Source organism: Oncorhynchus masou, chromosome 29, assembly GCF_036934945.1.
Source record: "Oncorhynchus masou masou isolate Uvic2021 chromosome 29, UVic_Omas_1.1, whole genome shotgun sequence".
Lineage (NCBI taxonomy): Eukaryota > Metazoa > Chordata > Actinopteri > Salmoniformes > Salmonidae > Oncorhynchus > Oncorhynchus masou.
Window position 1 is genome coordinate 84,495,761 of NC_088240.1, and position 20,317 is coordinate 84,516,077.

Consider the following 20,317-nt stretch of genomic DNA (forward strand, 5'->3'; position numbering starts at 1 on the left):
CTAACCCCCTCTCCTCTAACCTCCTCTCCTCTAACCTCCTCTCCTCTAACCCCCACTTCTCTAATCCCCTTTTGTTCTCTCCCACACTTTTTCCCACATAGAGTGATCTCTTGATCTCTTTATGGATTTTCTCAGATTTCATCTTTCCAATTAATTACTTCTCTCGGAACCTCTACTGCTCTCTAGCTTTTCCTATTCCCATTGAAAACCCTGTTAGAATTCCTCAAACAATACTGCTGCCGTAGTCCTCTCCTCCTATCTCTTTGTCACGAAGTCCACCGAAGTGGGCTCCTCTAATCCCCTCTCCTCTAATCTCCTAATCCCCTCTCCTCTAATCCCCTCTCCTCTAGCCTCCTCTCCTCTAACCTCCTCTTCTCTCACCCCTCTCCTCTCACCCCCTCTCCTCTTACCTCCTCTCACCTCCTCTCCTCTCACCCCTCTCCTCTAACCTCCTAACTTCCTATCCTCTAATCCCCTCTCCTCTAATCCCCTCTCCTCTATCCTCCTATCCTCTAACCTCCTAACTTCCTATCTTCTAATCCCCTCTCCTCTCATCCCCTCTCCTCTAACCTCCTCTAACCTCCTATCCTCTAATCCCCTCTCCTCTAATCCCCTTTCCTCTAATTCCTATCCTCTAATCCCCTCTCCTCTAATCCCCTTTCCTCTAATCCCCTATCCTCTAACCTCCTAACCCTATCCTCTAATCCCCTCTCCTCTAATCCCCTCTCCTCTAACCTCCTCTAACCTCCTATCCTCTAATCCCCTCTCCTCTAATCCCCTCTCCTCTAACCTCCTCTAACCTCCTCTCCTCTAATCCCCTCTCCTCTAATCCCCTCTCCTCTAACCCCTCTCCTCTAATCCCCTCTCCTCTGATCCCCTCTCCTCTGATCCCCTCTCCTCTAATCCCCTCTCCTCTAATCCCCTCTCCTCTAACCCCCTCTCCTCTGATCCCCTCTCCTCTGATCCCCTCTCCTCTGATCCCCTCTCCTCTGATCCCCTCTCCTCCTCTAATCCCCTCTCCTCTAACCTCCTCTCCTCTAATCCTCCTCTCCTCTAATCCTCCTCTCCTCTAATCCCCTCTCCTCTAATCCCCTCTCCTCTAACCTCCTCTCCTCTGATCCACTCTCCTCTAATCCCCCTCTCCTCTGATCCCCCCTCTCCTCTAACCCCTCTCCTTAACCCCTCTCCTCTAACCCCTCTCCTCTAACCCCCTCTCCTCTAACCCCTCTCCTCTAACCCCCTCTCCTCTAACCCCCTCTCCTCTAACCCCTCCCTCTAACCTCCTCTCCTCTAATCCCCTCTCCTCTAATCTCCTCTCCTCTAATCCCCTCCCTCTAACCTCCTCTCCTCTAATCCCCTCTCCTCTAATCCCCTCTCCTCTAATCCTCCTCTCCTCTAATCCCCTCTCCTCTAATCCCCTCCCTCTAACCTCCTCTCCTCTAATCCCCTCTCCTCTAATCCCCTCTCCTCTAATCCCCTCTCCTCTAATCCCCTCTCCTCCTATCTCGTTGTCACGAAGTCCACCGAAGTCGGCTCCTCTCCTTGTTCAAGCGGCGTTTGGCGGTCGACGTCATCGGCTTTCTAGCCATCGTCGCTCCATTTTTCATTGATCCATTTGTTTTGTCTTGTTCCCTGCACACCTGGTTTTCATTCCCCAATCACACTGCATGTATTTATTCCTCTGTTCCCCCTCATGTCTTTGTGGGTAATTGTTTGTGTTACGTGTTTATTGTTTGACGCGCCAGACTGGTTTGCTTATACAGTGTTGTTCATGAAGATGTTTATTGTTAAACATAAATTATTGTGACTGTTTTGCGCGTTTTGCACTTTTTCCTATTGGCTGGAGGTGTTGACGCAGTGGCGTCTGTCTGTTGGTTTCTCCTGCCTCAATAAAGTGTGCGCCTGTTCACAACTCTGCTCTCCTGCACCTGACTTCTCTACCAGTACGCAACTTCTATATGTTTCCACACCCTACATTACTCATCTCATATGTATGTACTGTACTCCATACCATCTACTGCATCTTGCCTATGCTGTTCTGTACCATCACTCATTCATATATTTTTATGTGCATATTCTTTATCCCCTTACACTTGTGTGTATAAGATAGTTGTTGTGGAATTGTTAATTAGATTACTCGTTGGTCATTACTGCATTGTCGGAACTAGAAGCACAAGCATTTCGCTACACTCGCATGCTAACCATGTGTATGTGACAAATAAAATTTGACTTGATTTGAGTACGCACACACCTGACACTCTTTCTATATTCTATCTCTTTCCTCTCCTATTCTATACTGTATTGATCTCTCTCTTCCCTTTTAAACTAATGCTTCATATGAAAATCATTTCTTTTCTCACAGCATTCTGAGCGCAGTGTGGAGCCTGGATAATGGGGACTTGTGTGGTGTTTCCTCTGTCTGTAGCAAACTGTCTGATAATGGTCATCTCGGGTTCAGCAGACTGTCTGATAATGGTCATCTCGGGTTCCTGTAGCAGACTGTCTGATAATGGTCATCTCAGCTTCCGGTAGCAGACTGTCTGATAATGGTCATCTCAGCTTCCTGTAGCAGACTGTCTGATAATGGTCATCTCGGCTTCCTGTACAGACTGTCTGATAATGGTCATCTCAGCTTCCTGTAGCAGACTGTCTGATAATGGTCATCTCAGCTTCCTGTAGCAGACTGTCTGATAATGGTCATCTCGGCTTCCTGTAGCAGACTGTCTGATAATGGTCATCTCAGCTTCCTGTAGCAGACTGTCTGATAATGGTCATCTCGGGTTCCTGTAGCAGACTGTCTGATAATGGTCATCTCGGCTTCCTGTAGCAGACTGTCTGATAATGGTCATCTCAGCTTCCTGTAGCAGACTGTCTGATAATGGTCATCTCAGCTTCCTGTAGCAGACTGTCTGATAATGGTAATCTCGGCTTCAAGAGGAAGTGATGCTGTACGGCCATGTTATTTCAAATGTAGCTGATGTATAATACCGTTGTTAATCATGTCAATATCCGCCTCGCACACCTACAGCGTAACGCAGCAGACAGACAGACAGACAGGCACTCTGCTTTGACAAGGACAGACATACAACACACACACACACACACACACACACACACACACACACACTCGCAAATGCGTACACACACATGCTCATCAAATACGGAGGCTGCTGGGGATTTGTACAGTAAGTAGATGCGGACGGAGTCAGAAAGTGTTTCATCTCCTCTCAACCCACACTGACTTACTGAGACAAAGAAGGAAAAGGCAGAGAGAGGTCTGCTGAGCTGCAGCAGTGAGGGTAATACGTGCAGAGCAGCTGCAGGAGACACACACAGCTTTAGTATTGACTGACACACACTGACATATCTCCTAATGGCTCCCTATTAGCCCTCATCAAACGTACTTAGTTTCAGTCACAAATACTGTGGCATCTCTGCCTGGGTAGATCTCTCTGTTGTCAGAATCCATAGAATACCTCTCATAGCACACACACTCACACAGGCCAGCATGCACCGTTCCTTTGTGTGGCTGGCTGTCAATCAAAGTGCCTGTCCATATGAGACCCCACGGCCATTGAGCTCAGCCATATGTTGTTATGAGTAGCAGAACACTGCTCAACATAGGCAGTCTTCCTACACGGTCTATCTAGAGGAATTTAGCTCAGATGCTACGGCAGGAATGTAGGATGAATGAAGGGTTCATTATATGTGCTTTGATGCCCGGGATGGCGCCAGATCATTGTGATTGCGTACAGTGTGAAATTCCATTCTACCGCTTTGTAGTTCATGCTAAAATGGTAATCAATTTACTATTTGAGAAGACTTCACAATGCAAGCCTTGAATAATTGCAACTGCTTTCCTCCAAGCTGATGGCTCTGAAAACACACTATAAACCAGCTGGTCATTGCACTGCTGTCAAGGTATTTACCTTCATATTTTAGTCGAAGAGGAATCAGGTGTAGTAGCCATGATGAACAAACAACTACAGAACTCTTTACAGGCAGACTGCTGCAGTCACTAGAATGAATAACATCGCTGGCAGACTGCTGCAGTCACTAGAATGAATAACATCTCTGGCAGACTGCTGTAGTCACTAGAATGAATAACATCTCTGGCAGACTGCTGTAGTCACTAGAATGAATAACATCTCTGGCTGGCAGACTGCTGCAGTCACTAGAATGAATAACATCTCTGGCAGACTGCTGCAGTCACTAGAATGAATAACATCTCTGGCAGACTGCTGTAGTCACTAGAATGAATAACATCTCTGGCAGACTGCTGCAGTCACTAGAATGAATAACATCTCTGGCAGACTGCTGTAGTCACTAGAATGAATAACATCGCTGGCAGACTGCTGCAGTCACTAGAATGAATAACATCGCTGGCAGACTGCTGTAGTCACTAGAATGAATAACATCTCTGGCAGACTGCTGCAGTCACTAGAATGAATAACATCTCTGGCAGACTGCTGTAGTCACTAGAATGAATAACATCGCTGGCAGACTGCTGCAGTCACTAGAATGAATAACATGCTGTAGTCACTAGAATGAATAACATCGCTGGCAGACTGCTGTAGTCACTAGAATGAATAACATCGCTGGCAGACTGCTGTAGTCACTAGAATGAATAACATCTCTGGCAGACTGCTGCAGTCACTAGAATGAATAACATCTCTGGCTGCTGTAGTCACTAGAATGAATAACATCTCTGGCAGTCACACTAGAATGAATAACATCGCTGGCAGACTGCTGTAGTCACTAGAATGAATAACATCTCTGGCAGACTGCTGTAGTCACTAGAATGAATAACATCTCTGGCAGACTGCTGTAGTCACTAGAATGAATAACATCTCTGGCTGACTGCTGTAGTCACTAGAATGAATAACATCTCTGGCTGACTGCTGTAGTCACTAGAATGAATAACATCTCTGGCAGACTGCTGCAGTCACTAGAATGAATAACATCGCTGGCAGACTGCATGCAGTCACACTAGAATGAATAACATCTCTGGCAGACTGCTGTAGTCACTAGAATGAATAACATCTCTGGCAGACTGCTGCAGTCACTAGAATGAATAACATCTCTGGCTGACTGCTGTAGTCACTAGAATGAATAACATCTCTGGCAGACTGCTGTAGTCACTAGAATGAATAACATCTCTGGCAGACTGCTGCAGTCACTAGAATGAATAACATCTCTGGCAGACTGCTGCAGTCACTAGAATGAATAACATCGCTGGCAGACTGCTGCAGTCACTAGAATGAATAACATCGCTGGCAGACTGCTGCAGTCACTAGAATGAATAACATCGCTGGCAGACTGCTGTAGTCACTAGAATGAATAACATCTCTGGCAGACTGCTGTAATCACTAGAATGAATAACATCTCTGGCAGACTGCTGTAGTCACTAGAATGAATAACATCTCTGGCAGACTGCTGTAGTCACTAGAATGAATAACATCTCTGGCTGACTGCTGTAGTCACTAGAATGAATAACATCGCTGGCAGACTGCTGTAGTCACTAGAATGAATAACATCTCTGGCTGACTGCTGTGGTCACTAGAATGAATAACATCTCTGGCACTGGCAGACTGCTGTAGTCACTAGAATGAATAACATCGCTGGCAGATGGCTGTAGTCACTAGAATGAATAACATCTCTGGCAGACTGCTGTAGTCACTAGAATGAATAACATCTCTGGCAGACTGCTGTAGTCACTAGAATGAATAACATCTCTGGCAGACTGCTGTAGTCACTAGAATGAATAACATCTCTGGCTGACTGCTGTAGTCACTAGAATGAATAACATCTCTGGCTGACTGCTGTAGTCACTAGAATGAATAACATCTCTGGCTGACTGCTGTAGTCACTAGAATGAATAACATCTCTGGCTGACTGCTGTAGTCACTAGAATGAATAACATCTCTGGCTGACTGCTGTAGTCACTAGAATGAATAACATATCTGGCTGACTGCTGTAGTCACTAGAATGAATAACATCTCTGGCTGACTGCTGTAGTCACTAGAATGAATAACATCTCTGGCAGACTGCTGTAGTCACTAGAATGAATAACATCTGGCTGACTGCTGTAGTCACTAGAATGAATAACATCTCTGGCTGACTGCTGTAGTCACTAGAATGAATAACATCTCTGGCTGACTGCTGTAGTCACTAGAATGAATAACATCTCTGGCTGACTGCTGTAGTCACTAGAATGAATAACATCTCTGGTTTACCTTCATTCATGGTTCGCTGCTTATTCATTAACATGAGTAACTTCACATCTCCACGTTTACAGAAGCATTTCCAGGTCTTTAGAATAAGTCTATTGAACCATAACGCTGAGTAGCAGATGATGCTGAGGACAATGCATGTATTAACAGTGGAGGGAGGAGGATAATAAGGTGGGCTGGCAGACAGTGTGACAGACAGTCAGACAGACAGACACCCTGGGGCATGACATGAGGAGATTCTTAGACACACACACACCCGCACATGCACACACACACACACAAACACACCATCATTTTGGTGGTTAAAGCCTGTATGCTAGAGGAGTGTGAACTACAAAACAGTGGAATTCTGCATTAACACCCAGTCAGAGCTTTTTTCCCATGTCAAAATGAATGATGCTATTGTCTACTACGTCTTAAGTCCAGAGTCTCCACTGAATCAGTATTTAAAGCTTTAAGGCATCTATTTCTCCTATCCCTCTCTCTCTCTCTCTCCCTCTCTCTCTCTCTCTCTCTCTTTTTTCTACCCCCTTCTCTCTTACCCCCCCTCCTCTCTCTCTCTCTCTTACCCCTCTCTCTTTCTCTCGCTCTCTCTCTCTCTTTTTCTCCCTCTCTCTCACCTCTCTCCCCCGGCTCTCTCTCTCCTCTCTCTCTCTCTCTCTCTCTCTCTCTCTCTCTCTCTCTCTCTCTCTCTCTATCCTTCTTTAGGATTCTTATAATGTTATTGAGGGGGAAGCAGGACCTCCAATCAGAGCAAAGAAAAAGGAAGAGACCAATCCCAGGGCAGACAGAGGGATGAAGGGAAGGTATGGCTGGAGAGCGTTAGACTAGTCTAACCCTCCTCTCCTCCTTCTCCCCCACCCCCTCATATTTCTCTTCTGGGTGGTACAACCTGGTAGATTACAAAACACCCCTCCCATGTGCCTCACTGCTCTCTGTACCAGGCTGGAGAGAGTGATCTGATTCTTCTGAAGCGCATGTCAGAGAGGAGGAGGAGGGAGGGAATGAACCAGGAAGGGAGAGACAGAGAGAGAGAGAGAGAGAGAGAGAGAGAGAGCAGCCTCCGGTTGACAGTACATGGAGGTCTGCCGGATCTCCAGGACCAGGAACCATCCCTGGCTGCTGCGCCTGGTGTGTGTTCTGCCTGCTGCTATCACAAGGGGTAAGTCTGAAGGGTGCTCACACACTCTGTCACATACTCTGTCTATATTTGTCTGTTCATTGTCCTGCTTCCCTCAGCTGCCGTAACTACCGAGCCTCATACATACATACACTCTGGGGTTTATTGCTGAGCTTGACTCACTCACAACACCTAACATGTCTTGTTTTAAACAAGGTAACAGATACACCTGGATCATTTCAAATGGACAGACCTGAGAAGAGACCGTAAAACAGACACTCCTTTTGATTAGTTTGGCATCACCTGAGGGTCAAAGTTGGACCTTGGTCTTCTTAAGTTCTTCAGTCTCTTCCTTCCTTTGTCTTTGTTTCCACAGCTCTGTAGAACACAGAGCACCTCTTTCTTTTTGGAAAGATAGGAAGGAGCATCGCGAAGAACGAAACACGGCACTGATAGAGAGAGGCGCTTTTGCTGCATGTAATCAGTTTCATACAGTGTCTGACATGTTGTCATGGAATCCTTAGTTAAAATCCCCTGGAGACAAAGAGCTGCTTGAAGAGCTCAGAGCAAAGAGGGACGCCTGTGTGTTTCATTTACATCCTGTAATGAGATCAATGCTGAGAGACACACAGTCACTGGTACACAATCATCCTTTCACATCACACCAGCCTCCACACAGACACCTCACTCTGAAGTATCCACCCATTTAGCTGCCCAAAACCAGCAAGTTATTTTTCTCCGAGGCATGCAGGCACAGCCCCATGTATGGTGGGCCAGTGGGTTTCTATTTCTCTCCAGCGAAGACCAGAGAGAAAGAGGGGGGGTAGAGAGAGAGAGGATACAGTGTTGTGGAGGGATTGGTTGGTTGGTTAACCCTGTAGATTCAGGAGCCAGAGTGTGCTGCATTAGATGGAGTGGGAGGACATTTCGGTAGCGGGAGGACGAGTCACCCCTAACATGTCCCTATTAGAGGCGCTCCTGTGTCTGTGTGGCTCAATTGATAGAGAATGGCACTTACAATGCCAGGATCGTGGGTTCAATTCCTACTGGAAACATACAAAAATGTATGCACACCATGCATGACTGTAATCCACTTTGGATAAAAGCATCAGCCATATTGGACTGGCGTGACCGGTCCTGGCCAGTGTGACTATGGCAGCCATGTTACAGAGTTGATGGGCCTTGACAGCTGACTGCTGGTGACTCCTGTGATAGACAGTCATGGTGGAGAGAGGATGTGATGGAGAGGGCATGAGGGAGAGGGGAGTGAGGGGAGGTGATGATGGAGAGGGGATGTGATGGAGAGGGGATGATGTGATGGGGGGAGGGGATGATGGAGAGGGGATGGGGAGAGGGGATGTGGTGGGGAGGGGATGTGATGGGGAGGGGATGTGGTGGGGAGGGGATGTGATGGAGAAGGGATGTTATGGAGAAGGGATGTGATGGAGAGGGGATGTGATGGAGAGGGGATCTGATGGAGAGTGGATGTGATGGAGAGGGGATGTGATGGAGAGGGGATGTGATGGAGAGGGGATGTGATGGAGATGGAGATGTGATGGAGAGGGGATGTGGTGGTGGAGATGAGGATGAATTGGAGTTGAGGATGTAACTCTAAATTGGATAGCTGTGCTGTGGCATGAACCTCCCTCTCTCCTGACACTGCTTCTTGTAGGATTTGTCCTCAGCAGATTGATACGTGTGTGTACGTGTGTTTCTGGATGTCTGTCACAGTCAGAGGGAGATCACCTTAGTTGGCCTTGGAGGAGCAGGTAGATGAGCCGCCATGCAGCCCCGGGAGCCCCACCCCACAGGTTGTCTAGGAGGGGTTGCCTAGGAGGGGTTGCCTAGGAGGGGTTGCCTAGGAGGGGTTGCCTAGGAGGGGTTGCCTAGGAGGGGTGCTATGTGTGACATTTGGAGCTCCTTCCTGTCTCCCTCTCTCTCCGATGTCTTTACACACACATCTATTTCTCCCTTCCTTTTCATCTGAGACAGAAGTTGACTTTCTCAGACGTTTCTCCTGTTTCGCCAGCACTCACTGTTTTAGCACTCACTGTTTTAGCACTCACTGTTTTAGCACTCACTGTTTTAGCACTCACTGTTTTAGCACTCACTGTTTTAGCACTCACTCCCTTAGTGTTTTATATGACTTGCCCAGAGGGGATGTATAAGGATATGGTGCTATTAGATGTTTTTAGCCCAAATACATTGGGTCAGTTGAGTTTTCAGGCCCTGAAGCTTTTACTTATGCATTTTGAGTGGGAATTTGAATAGATATCAAAACCCACAGTCTACGAAGCATTTAAAAAACGAATATCTGATTAAACAACAAATGACTAGATTATATAGCAACCCCTTACAGCTATAAACAATTACCAATACAAATGTATACACATGAATCCATATGGGTGTAAGTGTCAGGCTGGGCAATATAAGAGCCTTTATTTAGCTTCCCGAAAGTGATTTATTTTATATAGATAGACAAATGAATTAAAACCAATATATGTATTACAGAAAATGACGACTCAATGTGATCAATCTGACATTGGAATCATCTGTCATTACATCTGTCATTACTCCCTACAACAAATGATATGATGTCCACGAACAATGTTTATGCATACAGGTATGTTTGGCAAAATAATATGATAATTCTGCACTAACAAATACAGCTGGTACTTTTATAGAATGGTATGGATAATGATTCTGTAGAGAGAATGTTTAAGAACTCTTTGACTTGTAGTATTACTGTGTACCATAGTCCCCTTGGTTCTCCATTCTGCTGTCAGAGGACGGAATGATTCTTCTGACCAGATGGATGCATCCTAACAAAATCACATGCCATAGCTTTGTGTTACTAGACTTGTGTATTCTAGACATAATAGTATATCTGAAAAGGGATACTAAGTATTATAAAATAAGAAATTATTCAAACGTCACATGCAGTTATCACAATTCTGGGATCGTTACTGTAATTGGATGAAATTCAACTGCACTTAAATGCTTTGTCATCCCTGTCATCCACTCAGCCCTGCACACTGCAACAGTTCAGCCTCATTGTGGCTATGCAGAGTTTGTCGTTGTAATGCATTATGTGCATAGCGCTCAGTCATGCAGTCTGAGGTGCCTGGGCTTGCCACTATATGCTGGGAAATCCTGGGGTGTGGTGACATTGCTCACGTTGTCCTGAGGACATTGGACAGTAGATTTACCACACAAATAGCCAGTGGGATAACACATTGTACGTGGACTATGATACATGATCAAGTATTATAGGTATGTACTTCATAGGAGGTGGTATCACTGCAGCCACAGCCTTTTCCAGACTCCAGCAGAGGCCTGTCTGTGGACTGTCATGGTTTGGCCATTCATTCACCACGGAAATACGGCGTTTCTCACATGCTCTTCCTTTTCCTCACAATTTCTGTCTTGTTCATATGAGCTCATATATATATATATAGTTAGACTGTCTTGTACACATTCTATATAGGATTTGATTTACATTTAAAAAATATATATATATGAAATGTTTTGCATGCACCAATTATTATTTTATTTTTTAAACTGTGATATCCAATTGCTGGTGCAGATAGAACAATCTACATTGAAATGAGGAAGTAAACCAGGAGGTTAACCAGACCTATTGCATAGTTGTGAATATATTTGAAATAATAATGTAGGCGTCCGTGTTACACTTCATTCCACTGCTAGGGATATTTCACTAACCCACGGTAATAACCAACCATATCCTATATTTATAGTTATCAGAATACAGTCTATACACTCTGTATTATATACACTCTGTATTATATACACTCTGTATTATATACACTCTGTATTATATACACTCTGTATTATACTCCATTCCACTGCTAGGGATATTTCACTAACCCACGGTAATAACCAACCATATCCTCTATTTATAGTTATCAGAATACAGTCTATACACTCTGTATTATATACACTCTGTATTCTATACACTCTGTATTATATACACTCTGTATTATATACACTCTGTATTATATACCCTCTGTATTATATACACTGTGTATTATATACACTCTTCCACTGCTATATATTTCACTCTGGTAATAACCATACATATCTGTATTATATTATCTGTATTCTATACACTCTGTATTATATACACTCTGTATTATATACACTCTGTATTATATACACTCTGTATTATACTCCATTCCACTGCTAGGGATATTTCACTAACCCTCTGTAATAACCAACCATATCCTCTATTTATAGTTATCAGAATACAGTCTATACACTCTGTATTATATACACTCTGTATTATATACACTCTGTATTATATACACTCTGTATTATATCCATTCCACTGCTGGGATATTTATAACTCTGTAATAACAACCATATCCTCTATTTATAGTTATCAGAATACAGTCTATACACTCTGTATTATATACACTCTGTATTATATACACTCTGTATTATATACACTCTGTATTATATACACTCTGTATTATATACACTCTGTATTATATACACTCTGTATTATATACACTCTGTATTATATACACTCTGTATTATATACACTCTGTATTATATACACTCTGTATTATACTCCATTCCACTGCTAGGGATATTTCACTAACCCACGGTAATAACCAACCATATCCTCTATTTATAGTTATCAGAATACAGTCTATACACTCTGTATTATATACACTCTGTATTATATACACTCTGTATTATATACACTCTGTATTATATACACTCTGTATTATACATTCCACTGCTAGGGATATTTCACTAACCCACGGTAATAACCAACCATATCCACTATTTATAGTTATCAGAATACAGTCTATACACTCTGTATTATATACACTCTGTATTAAATACCCTCTGTATTATATACACTCTGTATTATATACACTCTGTATTATATCCATTCCACTGCTAGGGATATTTCATAACCCACTGTGTAATAACCAACCATATCCTCTATTTATAGTTATCAGAATACAGTCTATACACTCTGTATTATATACACTCTGTATTATATACACTCTGTATTATATACACTCTGTATTATATCCATTCCACTGCTAGGGATATTTCATATAATAACAACCATATCCTCTATTTATAGTTATCAGAATACAGTCTATACACTCTGTATTATATACACTCTGTATTCTATACACTCTGTATTATATACACTCTGTATTATATACACTCTGTATTATACTCCATTCCACTGCTAGGGATATTTCACTAACCCACGGTAATAACCAACCATATCCTCTATTTATAGTTATCAGAATACAGTCTATACACTCTGTATTATATACACTCTGTATTATATACACTCTGTATTATATACACTCTGTATTATATATACACTGCTGGGATATTTCACTAACCCACTGTAATAACACTCATATATACACTCTATTTATAGTTATCAGAATACATATACACTCTGTATTATATACACTATGTATTATATACACTCTGTATTATATACACTCAGTATTATATACACTCTGTATTATATACACTCTGTATTATATACACTCTGTATTATATACACTCTGTATTATACTCCATTCCACTGCTAGGGATATTTCACTAACCCACGGTAATAACCAACCATATCCTCTATTTATAGTTATCAGAATACAGTCTATACACTCTGTATTATATACACTCTGTATTATATACACTCTGTACTCTATACACTCTGTATTATATACACTCTGTATTATATACACTCTGTACTATATACACTCTGTATTATATACACTCTGTATTATATACACTCTGTATTATATACACTCTGTATTATATACACTCTGTATTATATACACTCTGTATTATATACATTCTGTATTATATCCATTCCACTATATAGGGATATTTATATACACTCTGTAATAACCAACCATATCCTCTATTTATAGTTATCAGAATACAGTCTATACCACTCTGTATTATATACACTCTGTAATATACACTCTGTAATATACACTCTGTTATTATATACACTCTGTATTATATACACTCTGTATTATATACACTCTGTATTCTATACACTCTGTATTATATACACTCTGTATTATATACACTCTGTATTATATACACTCTGTATTCTATACACTCTGTATTCTATACACTCTGTATTATATACACTCTGTATTATATACACTCTGTATTATATACACTCTGTATTCTATACACTCTGTATTATACTCCATTCCATGGCAAGGGAACATATTATAAGAACATGTTTCTTTAGACATGGTAATACCCTGAACCTTGAATACTAGCCCGGCCAACGTACACTCAGAAGAATGCAACAGAGATGGTTGTAAGATGTGTTAGTGAGGAACCAGTGTGGGGGGCGTATGGTATGTTATGGTGGGGGTTCAAATCCTTTGTTCTCTCAGAGGGCATGTGGAACAAAGGCAGTTGGGAACTAATGAATTAGATTTTTAATGAGAGTTTACAACACCATTTATTTTGTCATTGCCTTTCAGAAATGTCATGAACTAAAATACACACATGTTGTAAAATAGTGTATATTGAAAATGGAGAAATGACTCCTCAGAAAATAGTTGTTACTAAATCCCACGGCGTACATTTTACTAGTAGATTAGAGACAGAATGACATAGATATGATTGTTTATGTCTGTTTATTACCATCATCCTCCAATAATGACATATAGAGAGAGAGACATATCAAACATGTTCAGTAACTGGGTTCTAATGGGTCCATTAATTATATGGTACAAATATAACATACAGTATACAACACATATTTATGTTTACAAAATCATACAGAGTGAAATTAGTCATCAAAAAAGTCTGTTAATTATCTATAGTAGAATTCACATGTGACATTTAATGAAAAAATATCCTTATAATCTTTCCAACATAGCAATGTACAACATCAGAGTTACTACACTGTGTGTGTGTGTGTGTGTGTGTGTGTGTGTGTGTGTGTGTGTGTGTGTGTGTGTGTGTGTGTGTGTGTGTGTGTGTGTGTGTGTGTGTGTGTGTGTGTGTGTGTGTGTGTGTGTGTGTGTGCGCGCGGGGGTTTGTGCATCTTCCATCATCCCTCTACATTGCTCACTGTTAGAACATTTAGATGGATGGAAATGTAATGAAATAAAAAATATTTTGATTGAGTACTGAAATCTGCAGCAACAATTAAAAACACAAAAGGAAAATCAGTCGGTGGAGAAATATATATTTGTTATGTAGTAGTGTGCTTTGCTGCCACTGCTAGCTGCTTAGAGATTTCTCCCCAATCTGAATGGTCTGGGAAAAAGACTCTGCGTCCCAAATGACACCCTGTTTAGTCCGTCCGGCCCAGCTGTGTGGAGTCAGTGGACGGGGTGAAATCGCTCCAGTCAGCAGAACGTGGTGGTGCCCAGGCTTGCCCTTCCCTTCCACGTCTCCCTCTTCTCTCCTCCATGTTAAAACAGCGACGCTCCTATTCCATATAATGGAAGCATCAACGTGTTAATAATGCAGCTGGGGTAAGTATCTGGAGTCGTGTTCTCCCCTAGGGGCTGGTAAAAACACATGTGGGCTATATCCTCTCTGCTGCCTTCTGATGGCTGTCGCTCAGGACTGGGGGCCCGGGGGGGCTGGGGTCGGGAAGGTTCCTGTTTGTTTTCGCTAGTAGCTAACCCTCTGGTGAAACAGAAATACACACTTGTACAGTAGTAATACACACACTCACTCCATGCATGCACACACATACACATAACATGCACGCAAAAATACACACACACGCTTGCATACATGCAAACACACACACACGTTGCCATACTATATACTTACAAGCGCACTCACTCTCACACACATCGCATGATCATATGGGCTGTGAGGGAGAGTCTTTTTGTGGAGCACATACGCTGAGAGAGAGAGAGAGAGAGAGACTGTATGCACAGGGTGGGATTCCGAGCGGTGATGGAGGGGGGATGGTGCTGGGGGTAGACTGTTACTCCAGCATATTTCCATCCAGAGAGAAAGAAAGAGAGAGACAGAGGGGAGAGAAAGAGAGAAGCAGAGGGAGACAGAGAGAAGAGAGAGAGAGAGACAGAAAGGGAGACAGAGAGAGAGAGAGACAGAGAGAGAGAGCACAGGGTGGGTATCCGAGCGGTGATGGAGGGGGATGGTGCTGGGGGTAGACTGTTACTCCAGCATATTTCCATCCATCCATCCAGAGAGAGAGAGAGAGAGAGAGAGAAAGAGTGAAGCAGAAGGAGACAGAGAGAGAGACAGAGAGAGGAGACAGAGAGAGAGAGAGAGAGAGACAGAGGGGAGAGAAAGAGAGAAGCAGAGGGAGACAGAGAGAGAGAGAGAGAGAGAGAGAGAGAGAGAGACTGTATGCACAGGGTGGGATTCCGAGTGGTGATGGAGGGGGGATGGTGCTGGGGGTAGACTGTTACTCCAGCATATTTCCATCCATCCATCCAGAGAGAAAGAGAGAGAGAGAGAGGGGGGGGAGAGAAAGAGAGAAGCAGAGGGAGACAGAGAGAGACAGAGAGACAGAGAGAGAGAGAGAGAGAGAGAGAGAGAGAGAGAGAGAGAGAGACAGAGCAAGCTGTGTGTGTGGGAGAACAATGATGGGTTCTCTCTCGTCTGCCTGTTCATATAGTGTGTGTCTACTCTCATGTTCTGGTAAAGGAAGGTAAGACCCTTTTATCTCTCTTTGTACTGGCTGTGGCTGATACGCACAGGGTTGTCGTTCTTAGTGTCGACTGTTTATCCATCTTCTCCTTTATGGAAATATTATATTTCATTGTTCTATTGTTCTATGTATTTTATTGTGATATTATTCAGTAATTATGAGGTAATTATTTTTGTGAACAAATACTGTCTTAAAAATGTTTTTGATTGGGCAATATCAATTATATGATTCATAAGATCTCAAGACTCGTCCATAAGATATCTATTATTTTTGTTACGAGTTGATTCTCTCAACCTTTTGTGACAACCTGTCTGGCAGGGAGTCACATAGTCCAGTGAGCCATATGAGTTCATTATCTGCCATCAAGTTATTCCATCAATGACTTTTGCAATTTGTCATATGTCAATATGACATGCACATGGGCGGTGAGGGCTTCAACACATGTTCAAAGAGGCATACCATCAGTCCCAATTTGTTGAAGCATTTTAGAACAGGGTCCCCAAAGGAACCTCCATTCTTCATTGTCTTCCCACGCTTCCATAGCCCACATGTGTAGTTAGTCAAAAATACACCAGCACATTTCCATATCAAAGGTGCTGTGGCACCAATGGAGCTATTACTGACCATATATTCTCCATAATAATTATTGTGCAGGCTAATAGTAGCTGCTGGCAGTGGGTTGGGTGACATCTAAAGGGACAGAACAGAGGAGATGGTATGACAGAGTATGACAGAGTCAACGTGGAGTCATTTTCACATGCTTCACTGGTCTGTGCAGACAGACACCTCACCTCGGCAGGGACAGGAAGAGTGACGAGTCTTTGGTTGACGTATACAGATGTAGGATCTTCATTTGAGACCGTTTGCTACAGCAGGAAAATAATCCTGCAGCAATAGAAAATATTCATTATTATGTGGATTATAATGAATGGACATTTTTGTAGAAGTTGATACATTTTTCGTCAGGGAAAATTAAGTCTGAAATGTCAACGTTGAAATTACAAACTTCAGAAGCCTTTTTAAAACACAAATTCACTGCAAGTTTTAAATGTCCTGCACTGCAGAAAAGTTATCCTGCAACAGGGTGATCACATTAAGATCCTACATCTGTACACCAGTATTTCTCAAGTTATTTTTTACCATGAACCAGCATACTTTGGTCCCTCTTGTGTCAGGGGCCGATAAACTGTGATTTTTCCTCCTTGACTAAATCAGGGATCAGCCAGCAACATCCCGCGGACTGGCACCGGCCCGTGGACCGGAGGTTGAGAAACACTGCTATACAGTATATTACCATGTGGCTCAGACTTGTGGCCGTATGTATCAAGTGTCTTAGAGTAGACGTACTGATCTAAGAGTATATCTCTCCCGTCCATCTAATCTTATTCATTGTGATTTAAAATGTAACACTGTTCTTAAATCAGAACTCCTCTGAGACGCTTGATATACGGTCCCTGCTATCTACAATCTAGAACACACTCTTAGGAAAAAAGGTCATATCTACAACCTAAAAGCGTTCTTCGGCTGTCCCCGTAGAATAACCCTTTTTGGTTCTAAGTAGAACCTTTTTCACAACGGGCTGCACCTGGAACCCAAAAGGGTTCTTCCTGGAAGTGTAAAAGGGTTCTCCTATAGGATAGGACAGCCTTTCATCACGAAGAACCCTTTTAGTTAACCCCAGGAACCCTTTTTAACTAAGAGTGTAGCTCATGCTGTTTCTTACAGTAGGATAGGAAGCCTTTTAACATCACGATCCATCTCTGCTTCGTTAACCCCAGGTAGTTACCCCCAGGTAGTTACCCCCAGGTAGTTACCCCCAGGTTTTCTGTCTGTGCCAGGTGGAGGTCAAGATCTCATTTGATTCTGCATTAAACAATCCTATCCTATAAATGTGAGATTTAACCTATATACTGACTGAGCCTCAGTACGCATCCCAAATGGCGCCCTATTCCATATATACCACATAGAGCTCTGGTCAAAAGTAGTGCACTACAGTGCCTTCGGGAAAGTATTCAGACCCCTTGACTTTTTCCACATTTTGTTACATTACAGCCTTATTCTAAAATTGATGAAATTGTTTTTTTCCCCTCATTAATCTACACACAATAACCCATAATGACAAAGCAAAAATAGGTTTTTAGAGATGTTTGCTAATTGTTAAAAATAAAAAATGGAAATAGTACATATAAATAAGTATTCACACCCTTTACTCAGTACTTTGTTGAAGCACCTTTGGCAGCGATTACAGCCTCAAGTCTTCTTGGGTATGACGCTACAAGCTTGGCACACCTGTATTTGGTGAGTTTCTCTTATTCTTCTCTGCAGATCCTCTCAAGCTCTGTCAGGTAGGATGGGGAGTGTTTCTGCACAGCTATTTTCAGGTCTCACCAGAGATGTGCGATCAGGTTTAAGTCCGGGCTCTGGATGGGCCACTCAAGGACATTCCGAGACTTGTTCCGATGCCACTCCTGCGTTGTCTTGGCTGTGTGCTTAGGGTTTGTCACGCCCTGACCTTAGTTCCTTTTTTATGTCTCTATTTTGGTTTGGTCAGGGCGTGAGTTGGGGTGGGCATTCTATGTTGTTTTTCTATGTTTTCTTTTCTATGCGTTTGGCCTGGTATGATTCCCAATCAGAGGCAGCTGTCTATCGTTGTCTCTGATTGAGAACCATACTTAGGTAGCCTTTTCCCACCTGGTGTTTGTGGTAGTTGTTTCCTGTTCTGTGTTTTCACCTTTCAGGACTTTTTCGATTTTCATTTCTTACATTCACTTTGTTATTTTCTATTTCTGTGTTCTGGTATAATAAATAATCATTGACACTTACCACCCTGCGTTTTGGTCCGATCCTTCCTACTCCTCATCCGATGAAGACGAAGATCGTTACAGGGTCGTTGTCCTTTTGGAAGGTGAACCTTGGCCCCAGTCTGAGGTCCTGGGAGCACCGGAGAAGGTTTTCATTAAGGATCTCTCTGTACTTTGCTCTGTTCGTCTTTGCCTCGATCCTGACTAGTCTCCCAGTCCCTGCCGCTGAAAAACACCTCCACAGCTTGATTCTTCCACCACCGTAGGGATGGTGCAGGGAGGGTGCCAGGTTTCCTCCAGACGTGACGCTTGGCATTCAGGCCAAAGAGTTCAGTCTTGGTTTCATCAGACCAGAATTTTGTTTCTCATGGTCTGAGAGTCTTTAGGTGCCTTTTGGCAAACTCCCAGCGGGCTGTGCTGCAGACATGTTTGGTACCCTTCCCCAGATCTGATCCTCGACACAATTCTGTCTCAGAGCTCTATGGACGACTCTTTCAATCTCATGGCTTGGTTTTTGCTCTGGCATGCACTGTCAACTGTGAGACCTTATATAGACAGGTGTGTGCCTTTCCAAATCATGTCCAATCAATTGAATTTACCACAGGTGGACTCCAATCGAGTTGTAGAAACATTTCAAGGATGATCAATGGAAACAGGATGCACCTGAGCTCAATTTCGAGTCTAATAGCAAAGGGTCTGAATACTTATGTAAATAAGGTATTTCTGTTTTTAAGTAATTATAAATTTGCTAAAATGTCCTAACATCTGTTTTCCATTATGGGGTATTGTGTATCCGTTTTAGAATAAGGCTATAATGGAACAAAATGTGGAAAAAGTCAAGGCGTGTAAATAAATCCCGAAGGCACTGTATGTAGGGATTAGGGTGTCATTTGGGAAGCACACTTAGACATCTCAGTATCAGATACTGAATATCCAGAAAAGCCTATAGGTGACCAAATTAATTAGAATTTGTCACATACTTCCTCAAGTGACCATGTTAATCTAGAATAACAGTGAAATGCAGCAAGCCCTTCCCAACAATGCAATCTAGAACAATGGTAGTGAAAATGATAACACAAGTGACCATAAATCTACAATGAGTGATGTTACCTTGGCTGACCATGTTAAGTGCTGAATGGATGTGCAGCAGTCTCCTCCTCAGTGACCATGTTAATCTAGAATGGTAGTCATCCTCCTCAGTGACCATGTTAATCTAGAATGGTAGTGCAGCAGTAGTGACCATGTTAATCTAGAATGGTAGTGCAGCAGTCTCCTCCTCAGTGACCATGTTAATCTAGAATGGTAGTGCAGCAGTCTCCTCCTCAGTGACCATGTTAATCTAGAATGGTAGTGCAGCAGTCTCCTCCTCAGTGACCATGTTAATCTAGAATGGTAGTGAAGCAGTCTCCTCCTGGGTGACCATGTTAATCTAGAATGGTAGTGCAGCAGTCTCCTCCTCAGTGACCATGTTAATCTAGAATGG

The 20,317-nt window shown here is 42.7% G+C and overlaps 1 protein-coding gene across 1 annotated transcript in view; it reads left to right on the top strand.

Moving 5' to 3' along the window:
* Positions 1-7,191: 7,191 nt before the first annotated feature.
* Positions 7,192-20,317, top strand: part of LOC135520843 (mucin-1-like) — a 47,043-nt gene continuing 33,917 nt past the window's right edge. Inside the window, exon 1 of the mRNA XM_064946649.1 lies at positions 7,192-7,395. The gene's annotated coding sequence lies outside the window, so the exon portion shown is untranslated. The remainder of the gene's footprint in view (positions 7,396-20,317) is intronic.